Raw genomic sequence first — 9,350 nt, 5'->3', positions numbered from 1 at the left:
GTAATCCCAGCATTTTGGGAGGCTGAGACAGGTGGATCACTTGGGGTCAGGAGTTCGAGACCAGCCTGGACAACATGGTGAAACCTGTGGTGCACACTCGTAATCTCAGCTACTCAGAAGTCTAAGGCAGGAGAATTGCTTGAACCCGGGAGACAGAGGTTGCAGTGAGCCGAGATTGTCCCACTGTACTCCAGCCTGGGTGACAGAGTGAGACTCTGTCTAAAAAAAAAAAAAAAAAAAAAAAAAGAATCCTTTTTCCTTAGGCAAGGCTGAAGGAGAAAAGAAATATTCCTGCCTCTAGGCTGGTAGGTAAAGGAGTTTGGAAAAGTTTTATTTAAAATATAGGCACTTTAACTGATTTATTTAAAAGTAGGAGTGGGTTGTATGAAAAACAATAGCTTTTTCTGCACAGAAAAAGAAAGGATCATCTCTAACTTTAATAAAAGTAATGACTCACCATTGCTCAGATTTAGAGAAAAACAAGCTGTCTGTATGTCACATATTATTTCCTGTCTATCCAGATGAGAACAGAAGCTCTTCAGTGCAGCTGAGCCAACCAAGAACATGTCAATTCCCAGCCTTATTACCAGCCCTTCTTTATCTTATCTTTGAAAAGTCAGGCCAAATCCAAAAAGATGCATCTGTTCTTCTACCCTTGCAACAATAAAGTCATGGGAGCAGGGATGTAGGAAGCCACCGCAAAGAGGGCTCCATCCAGTAGGTGGCCCAGGATGAAGGCTGTGTTGGGGCTAAACCACACTCTGGAATGCTATGTCAGTGAATTCTTCGCTGTGTGAGCTTGCGAAAGCCATTCACGTTTCTTAAGCCATTTTCTTGATATTTCATACAGACTCACCAAGTATTCAACGAGAACATGTAAGTGAAATCCTTCACAAAATGCCTGGTAAATAATACATGCTTAGAAAACGGTAGAGAGAGAAAAGAGCAGCCTCTTCCTTGTAATGCACTTGTTTTTGCCCTCAAATCTAGATGCCATTCCTATAATTTGATAACTTTTCCTCAGACTTCCCAGAAGTAGGATTCCTTCCAGTTTGTTAACAATATCCTCTGTCTCTTATACTAAGGACACATTTGGCTTCCTTTTGATTGCATACATATTTCTTAAAAGGCACCTTGGGAGAGATGACATGTTTAAAATGCAGTGGAGTAACCTGCTCATAAACTCTGAGGCCCTGAACAAGGTGAGAACATGACGAATGAACAAGGATTATGTGCTGCATCGCACGAGAGTTCCGAAACAGGAAAATTGACTCTAATGGGTGCGGCTCTACAGTCATATAATATGGTTTACAGTTTAAAATATCGACTATAAAACGCCAACTCAGAGCGAGTTTTGGGTTGGTCATAACCACTACAAAAAAAAAAAAAGAAAATCCCATTCACACTGAGAGCGACCTTTATACCTGTTTGGGTTTCTTAGTAACTTATTTTAACAGATTGTCCATACAAGATGGAGTTTTATGACTGCTATCAGTTCAAAGGTGGAGAAAATGTGAACCAAGTGTGTTTAGCTATATTTTCCAGGGCATTTAGTTCTCATGAAATGTAACAACAGATGGACTCCTGGAGTATGGAATTTCCTTTCTTTTCAAAAGGAATAACTACCCAACAAGCAGAAACTATAAAATGAATGTCACTGTTCTTCCAATTGTCCCAATGGGGAACACACTGTTTAAAAAGCATTCACTCCAGTTAGGGAACAGAAAATAACAACCTGTACCAAGCCATTTTCTTTCCCCCAAGCACATTGTCTCTGGCTGCTCATCTTTGGCCTTCAAGCCCTTTTCATAGGTGCAGAAGCATAAAATGCAGAAACGAAGTCTAGGACCGTAAACTGCCAATCAGTCAACAAGAGAGATGTGAGAAATTAGATTCTGTCATAGAAACAAATAACCACATTGGGAGACTGGAAACAATGATTATTTCTTTGCTAATCATCCTCCTTAAAAAAATACCTATAAATTAATATGCATTTGATATGGATTATTTTTGACCCGTACGCATTTCAGGAAATAAAAACCGGATTCAGAAAGGCCTGTGAGACCCAGTGCGGTGGCTCACACCTGTAATCCCAGCACTTTGGGAGGCCAAGGTGGGTAGATCACCTGAGTTCAGGAGTTTGAGACCAGCCTGGCCAACATAGTGAAACCCCATCTGGACTAAAAATACAAAAATTAGCCGAGCGTGATGGTGGGCACCTATAGTCCCAGATACTCGGGAGGCTGAGGCAGAAGAATCACTTGAACCTGGGAGGCAAAGGTTGCAGTGAGCCGGGATCATGCCACTGCACTCCAGGCTGCGCAACAGAGCGAGACTCTGTCTGAAAAAAAAAAACAAAAAGAAAGAAAAGGCTGTGAGTTGAGGGGAAGGGGTAGTAAATAAGGCTATTCTCAAAAGCTGTCACAGGTCCTCTGCTACATGCTAGTCAAAAGCAACCCAAGATTGAGAGGAGAAATACCGTAACTCCTCCGAAGAACTGCTTCTCCCCACTAGCACCTTCGTGGTGGGGAGGGAGGGTGTTAAGTCAGCTCAGCTGGTGTCTTGCTCGGTTTTGCGTTTGCATGCATCTGTATCCTCTTTTGTTTCCCCTGAAGTGGAAGTTTAAGTATCACAAGAATGCTGGGTCTCACAATGTTCCTATCTGCCCTGTTCAAGGAAGTAGGCAGAATAGTACACTGGTCCCTGTTCTTGGAAAATTTGCAGCACAAAGAAAAGAAAGAAAGAAAAAAAACAAAAAACAAAAAAACAGAAAAGATGAGATAAACCCTGATTAAGCAGACAAGCTTTATAATGTTTATCCAAATTAAATCTCTTCACACTGGTGTTTACCCATTATTAATTCTTACATAATCACATTAGAGGAAAAACCCCTTGCATTAGTGGATGCTGATATTGGCCTTATGAAAGTGAGTTACCTTTTCCTATAGCAAATCTGTAGCAAGCCAATACAGAGGCTTAAGTCAGTTTATCAAAAGTTATCGGTCAAATGGAGCCAGAGGACAGTTCTAACAGAGAATCAAGGATGAGAGAAGAAAATCTGAAAAGAATCACTTTGAAAAGCTTGAGAGGCATTAGAATTGTGAGACCCAGAGCTAGGAAGACAGCAAAAGCTGGGAAAACCTGTGATTTATTTATCTTTGTTTTGTTTTTGTTTTTGTTTTTGTTTTGATGGAGGACATTTCTTTTTCCTGCCTTTTGTCGGTGAAAACGACACTTTTGGCTAACAGCTCCAGAACTGCAGGAAGAGGGATACATGCAAATGGTTTGCTTCTCGTCCCATCTCTCTCTCATGCTTCAGTTCGGCAAAGCAACCCAAGTTTCGGCATGAAAATAAGACAACCTAGCCTCCCACTTTGCTTGAATGATTTCCATATCCAGTAGGACAAGTTCTCCTGGGACAGGCCTGCAATCACGGGCACATGTCTCACCCTGTTGAGACGCAACAGCAGGTAAAGCAACCTAAACTCCTCACAGTAGAATCGGGTACACAAACTCACACCCACGCGCAAAAGTGAGGGAAGGCAACGTGGACAAAACTTTCCGTCATTTGCTTCCAAAGCAGATATTCCTCAGGGGGAAGGGTGCGGGGAGGGCAGTTCCACGGACAGAGACGTGCCCAGACCTTTCCACTTGCTTTGTTGTTCTACCTCTGAGCATTCGAGCAGGAATCTGAACCAGATGTGGGGTTAAAAGCATCACTTTGGAAGTTTCTGGGAATGAAAAATGACCTCCTCTCAAAAGAATTTTTTTTCTACTCTGCTCTTTGTTTAGGTTTGCCTTTTATGGTACTTTCTTTTCTCCCCTCTTTCTCTTAAACCCACTGCCCTCTTCCCATTTGGAGCTATCCATTGACACGGGTCATCCCTCAATCTCTTGTTACCCACACTGAAAGTTTCTCTTCTCCTACTGGTGAATAAAACTGGTTCATTCTAGGACATCGCCATTGTCCAGTTCTGTTTGTCACGTTTTAACTCTTCACTGAGTCATGGGGCCTGGGTAGGACAGGGGACCTTGGTTAACCACTCTGTCACTAATTCAGGCAACAAACATAGAGTGTAGTAATAAACAACATGAGCTTGGGACAAAGAACAGAAATGGTTTTAGATTCCAGGTCCAACACTTCACTAGCTGTGTGACCATGGTCATGTCCATGAATATGTTTAAGCCTCAGTTTCCTCACAACATATGGACATAATATATTTTTTGTTACTTTCCACCTGGCTATTTATGAGAATTAAATAAGGTAATGTATGCAAAGCAGTTAGCATAGTGCCTGGCATACAGGAAGCTGAGTAATAGAGGCCATTATCAGCATCGTCACAACCATCATTGTTACTAAGCTACACACAGTGCCATGCCAGACAATGGGAAACATGAATAAGGTTCTGCTGCCAAGAAACTCATAGTCTACTCTTAGAAGCACACATGCTCTAATCTCAGCACTTTGGGAGGCTCAGACAGGAGGATTGCTTGAGGCCAAGAGTTCAAAACCAGCCTAAGCAACATAGTGAGACCCTGTCTCTACAGAAAAAAAAGAAAAAATGGTTTTTAAAGAAACAAACACATATGTGTTACAGGTCTTTTAAAATTTGTCTAGCAGGTTTTCCAATATTTATTGGAAACCCTCCCCAACCCACCACACACACACACACACACAAAGACACAGACATGTAAACAAATAATAATATAACAAACCAAATCTGACCTTCTGCCCCAATTTTTCTGAATTCCTTATATTCAAAAAGATACAGAGCCATGCCTTTGGATCAATGAACTGAAGCTAATTTTTTTTTAACTCATCACACTCCCCAAACCTCTATGAACTGAATCTATGAGTGAAGCTTCATCACTCATTTTTATTCTTAATTCCCCTAAACTACCTGTTATTATTTTATTTTTCTCATGAATAGGAACCACCCATAAAAAAATATGCTGCAGTGGAAATCATAAGAAGTTCATTCTCTGGGTTCAAATAAAACCACTAAAAATCAGAACAGCAAATTTAGAACCTCCTACCGCCACCCCAGTTCAAACAAACATACCCACAGTTCCATTAAACCTAGGCAGCTTCCAAAAATCTGGTATTAGTGGCTAACATGGCTGGCTCTCAGAATTATTAATCATGTTAGTAAATGAATCATTCACTAAAGAGATCAGGGCTGGTATTCTGACACTAATTCCCAAAACGCAGAATACAAAACTGAATCATATCTGCCATTTTTAGGTGATTCTGGCCATGGGCTTAGATTACCAAGCTTTGACAAAATACTGAATTTTTTCTATGTCGTGCCTTAAGCTTTTTGTCACAATAACAAGGTATGCTTTTGTTGCAATGTAGCTGGAAAAAAAAACAAAAAAAAAATCTTAAAAATTTTTCCACATCTACATGCTCCAAATTTTTGTAGAAGTCTTTATGACTGTTACTTTGATGTATATGCCAAACAGGATAAACCCATGAAAGGCAACACTGCTAATGAACACAAGGAACTTTATGTAATTGTAATAGCCAGTTTGGCTAGTTTTATGGGTGTGTGTACATTTAATTTTGAGTTGAGCAATATCCAATTTGGCAATGAGATAGAATAATATAAGACTTTCTGCTTGTTTGTTTTAATTACTAACAACCAGAGAAAAACTATTCACAGCAGCCAAAAGAATTCAAATCAGAAATGAACTTTGCTACTTGCAGACTGCCATTAATATGCCCACAATGGATGTCATTTATTTGGGAATTGCAAAAGTCATAAAGGGTAAATGTGGAGATGTGATAAATGAGGAAAACATGTATAGGTAGATAATACGTTTTTTGAATAATGAAACTGCTTTCTCTCTAAGTTGTAAAGGAAGCCCCAGTAATAATCATCATTCATTCAGGAATACCTGTCGTGTGCTATTGTCCAGGAGTGTTCTAGGTGCTGGAAATAGCACAATGAACAAGTAGGCAAAATACTCCCTTTACAGAACTTACATTTTAATGAGCAATACACAAAATAAACAAGACACCAGACTGGGCAACACAGCAAAATCCCTTCTCTACAAAATAAATAAATAAATTAATTAATTAATTAATAAAAAAAAAACTAGCTAGGCATGGCAGCATGTGCCTGTAGTTCCAGCTACTCAGGAGGCTGAGGTGGGAGGATCATTGGAACCCAGGAGGTTGAGGTTACAGTGAGCCGCGATCGCACCACTGCACTCCAGCTTGGGCAATAGAGCAAGACTCCATCTCAAAAAGAAAGCAAAAAGCAAATAAATCATTAAAGTTTAATTTCAGGTAGTCGAGTGCCGTCAAGACAGCTAGTTGGAGGGTGGCTCTGGAACAGCTGACATTTGAGTAGAGATCTGAGTGGCACTGGGTGGGGGAGGGCACAGCCATGTTGGAATCTGGGAGGAGAACATTTCAAGTAGAGGAAACAGCAAGAGTAAATGTCCAGGGGCAGGACCCCACTGAGTGTTCAAGGAACATCCAGGAGTCAGTGAGAATGGAGCACTGTGAACCGAGGAGAGAGGTAGGAGGTAAGATCAGAGGTCTTGACAGGGATGGGAACACACAGGACATTGTGGGGGTGCAGAGAGATTGGATTTTAATCTAAGTGTAATGGAAGCTATGGAAGGGTTTTATGAAGATGAGGGATGAGATCAGATTTCTGCTCTCATGACATTGTTCTGGCTTCTGTATATGGATAGTCTCAGGAATAAAAGCCATGAGTCCAGTTAAGAGGTTATGAAAAGCGTTAGGCAACAGATAATGATGGCTCAGACCAGGGGCTTTATAAGGAGCACTATAAAGGCATCAAATCCAAAAAGTTAAACACTGAGGCAATAAGAGATGTAATAGAAGTTGAGTGCAGTGACACGCACTTATAATCCGAGCTACTTGGGAGGCTGAGAAAGGAAACTCACTGGAACCCAGGAGTTTGAAGCTGCAGTGAGCTATAATCACGCCACTGCACTCCAGCCTGGGCAACAGACTGAGACCCTGTATCTAAAAATAAGGCTAGGAGCGGTGGCTCATGCCTGTAATCCCAGCACTTTGGGAGGCCAAAGCAGGTGGATCACTTGAGGTCGAGATCAGCCTGGCTAACATGGCGAAACCCCATGTCTACTAAAAATACAAAAATTAGCCGGGCCTGGTGGCACATGCCTGTAGCCCCAACTACTTAGGAGGCTGAGGCAGAAGAATCGCTCGAAACCCGGAGGCGAAGGCTGCAGTGAGCCATGATTGTGCCAATGTACTCCAGCCTGGGTGACAGAGTGAGACTCTATCTCAAAAAATAAAATAAAATAAAAGTTTTCCTCCCCTGCAGGGCTCCAATTTTTGCTAGGTTTTATTTAATAGGCTCCTCATTGCCTACTGAGTAGAATTCATACTCCTGGATCTGGTATTTAAAGTCTTCCATGTTCTATATACCCATCCCTCTTACTTCCAAAACTTTCACTTCAAACGCCTTACATTCCAGTCAAATTGAATTGCTCATTGTTGATGCCTTGTAAGTTTCTTTTCTGCTTCCATATCTTTGCCAATGCTGGGGATTTCCTCCTCCACCGTTTTCCACTTATCCTTCACAAGATCTGGTTCAATCTTCATAACTTTTTCCTCAGCAATATCCCCTTTCCATCAAGATTGAACTTCTAAAAATTGTCACCCTACAAACTGGAGGGGAGATCCACCCATTTGCCAGTCACCTTGTCGTGTGTGTGCTTTTAGGACAAAGAGGAGCCTTGCACAAGTCATTGGCTAACACGTGTCAGGAAAAGCCCAGACATGGGTTCGACTTCTTTTCCTGTCTCTATCATAGAAGGAAGAGTGTGGTTCCACGCTGCATTAACCTCCACTTCTAGATGCAAAAGTTGGACTGAAACAAGCTAAGAACAACCACAGACCAATTTTTCTAGCCTATCTGAACTACAGGCCGTAGCATACGTCAAGAGGCACAAGTTTAGACCTAGCCACATCTCCTTTCCAACACAACAGACATCTTTATGAATTTGTAAGTTTCTTGACCTTAGTTACCTCATCCGTAAAAATCGGGAGAATCATTCCACACCTCACAAGGCTTGTTTTGCAAATTAACTTAGTTAACATAAGTAACAGTGTCTAGCATATGTGTTTGATGTTGCCATTCACATAAGGTCTTTTCTGGAGGGACAGAAGTCATATAGCTGACTACTCACAATTGTTGATATAGATGAATACCATCTTGTTGGTAGTCAGATGTTGTCTAGCCCTAGAGGAGGGTCAAAACTACTTAAATTTTGCATCTTTACCAGACCTTAAATTCCAGCCACTGATGGACGTGAACTCATACAGGCCTGTGAACCACACTACATGCCGGTCAGTCCAAATACCCACCCTATCTAAAGCTACTGCTATATAAATGGGCACTGCAAATGGGCATCCCCAGTAACTCATAGAAAACACACAAACACAATGAAAGCAGGTCACAGAAGATCAAAGGGAGAAGCTAATGCTCTATGGCTTCTGTAGGCAATTGTTCTCAGAGACCTGTGGGACTCCTAGCAGGAGACACATGACCAGAAGAATCCCACCCCACTCCTTGGAGCCCCATTGCCAGAATTTCTCTCCTCCACCATCAATAGCCATATTGTGGTGTCCTATACTGTATGCCACCTTCTAGGAGGTAAGTTTAAGCCTTTAAGTAAGAGATATACCCCCTGCATGTGAGTCACTCATACTCTGGTAATAGGAAGTCCTTTCAGGAAAGGCAGCTCACTCTCACTGTGGAGAACATACATTGCCTGGTTCATTGTCTTGCCTTTCCACATAACCTACTCTCACACCTCAGGCTCTGGTATTTATTTATGCTGTACATCAATTCCTAATGCCTATGCTTCAAACACCTCCTGTTTTGATGATGACCATAACAATGACGGGGATGATGATGATGATGATGGTGATGATGATGATGGTGGTGATGGTGATGATATTGAACACTTACTATGACCCAGAGACTATGCTCAGAGACTCATAAATATAACTCCTCACAGCAACCTAATGAATAAGGTATTACTATTCTCACTTAACTCATGAAGAAACTGGGGCTTAGAGAAGTTATATAACTTGACGAAGTCAGTTAGGAAGTGACAGAGCCAGAACTTAAGTTTAGAACAATCTGGTCCACAGCCCATAACCTTAACCACTTTGGTTTCCTTTCTCCTTTTTTTTTAAATCTATAGGTTTTTTTCGGTTTTTTGTTGTTGTTGTTGTTTGTTTGTCGTTTGTTTTTTGAGACGGAGTCTTCCTCTTGTTCCACCACGCCCGGCTAATTTTTGTATTTTTAGTAGAGGCAGGGTTTCGCCACTTCGTC

General features: G+C 41.4%; 1 non-coding gene across 1 annotated transcript; it reads left to right on the top strand.

The window, feature by feature from the left end:
• The first annotated feature begins 4,587 nt into the window (after nucleotides 1–4,587).
• Nucleotides 4,588–4,649, top strand: LOC116270670. The gene has a single exon (XR_004178815.1). It is a non-coding gene; the product is annotated as a U7 small nuclear RNA (small nuclear RNA).
• Nucleotides 4,650–9,350: the final 4,701 nt, after the last annotated feature.

The sequence above is a fragment of the Papio anubis genome, chromosome 15 (genome assembly GCF_008728515.1).
Source record: "Papio anubis isolate 15944 chromosome 15, Panubis1.0, whole genome shotgun sequence".
NCBI classification, from domain to species: Eukaryota; Metazoa; Chordata; class Mammalia; order Primates; family Cercopithecidae; genus Papio; species Papio anubis.
Note: the sequence above shows the minus strand (reverse complement) of the source record. Positions and strands in the feature narration are given on the sequence as shown.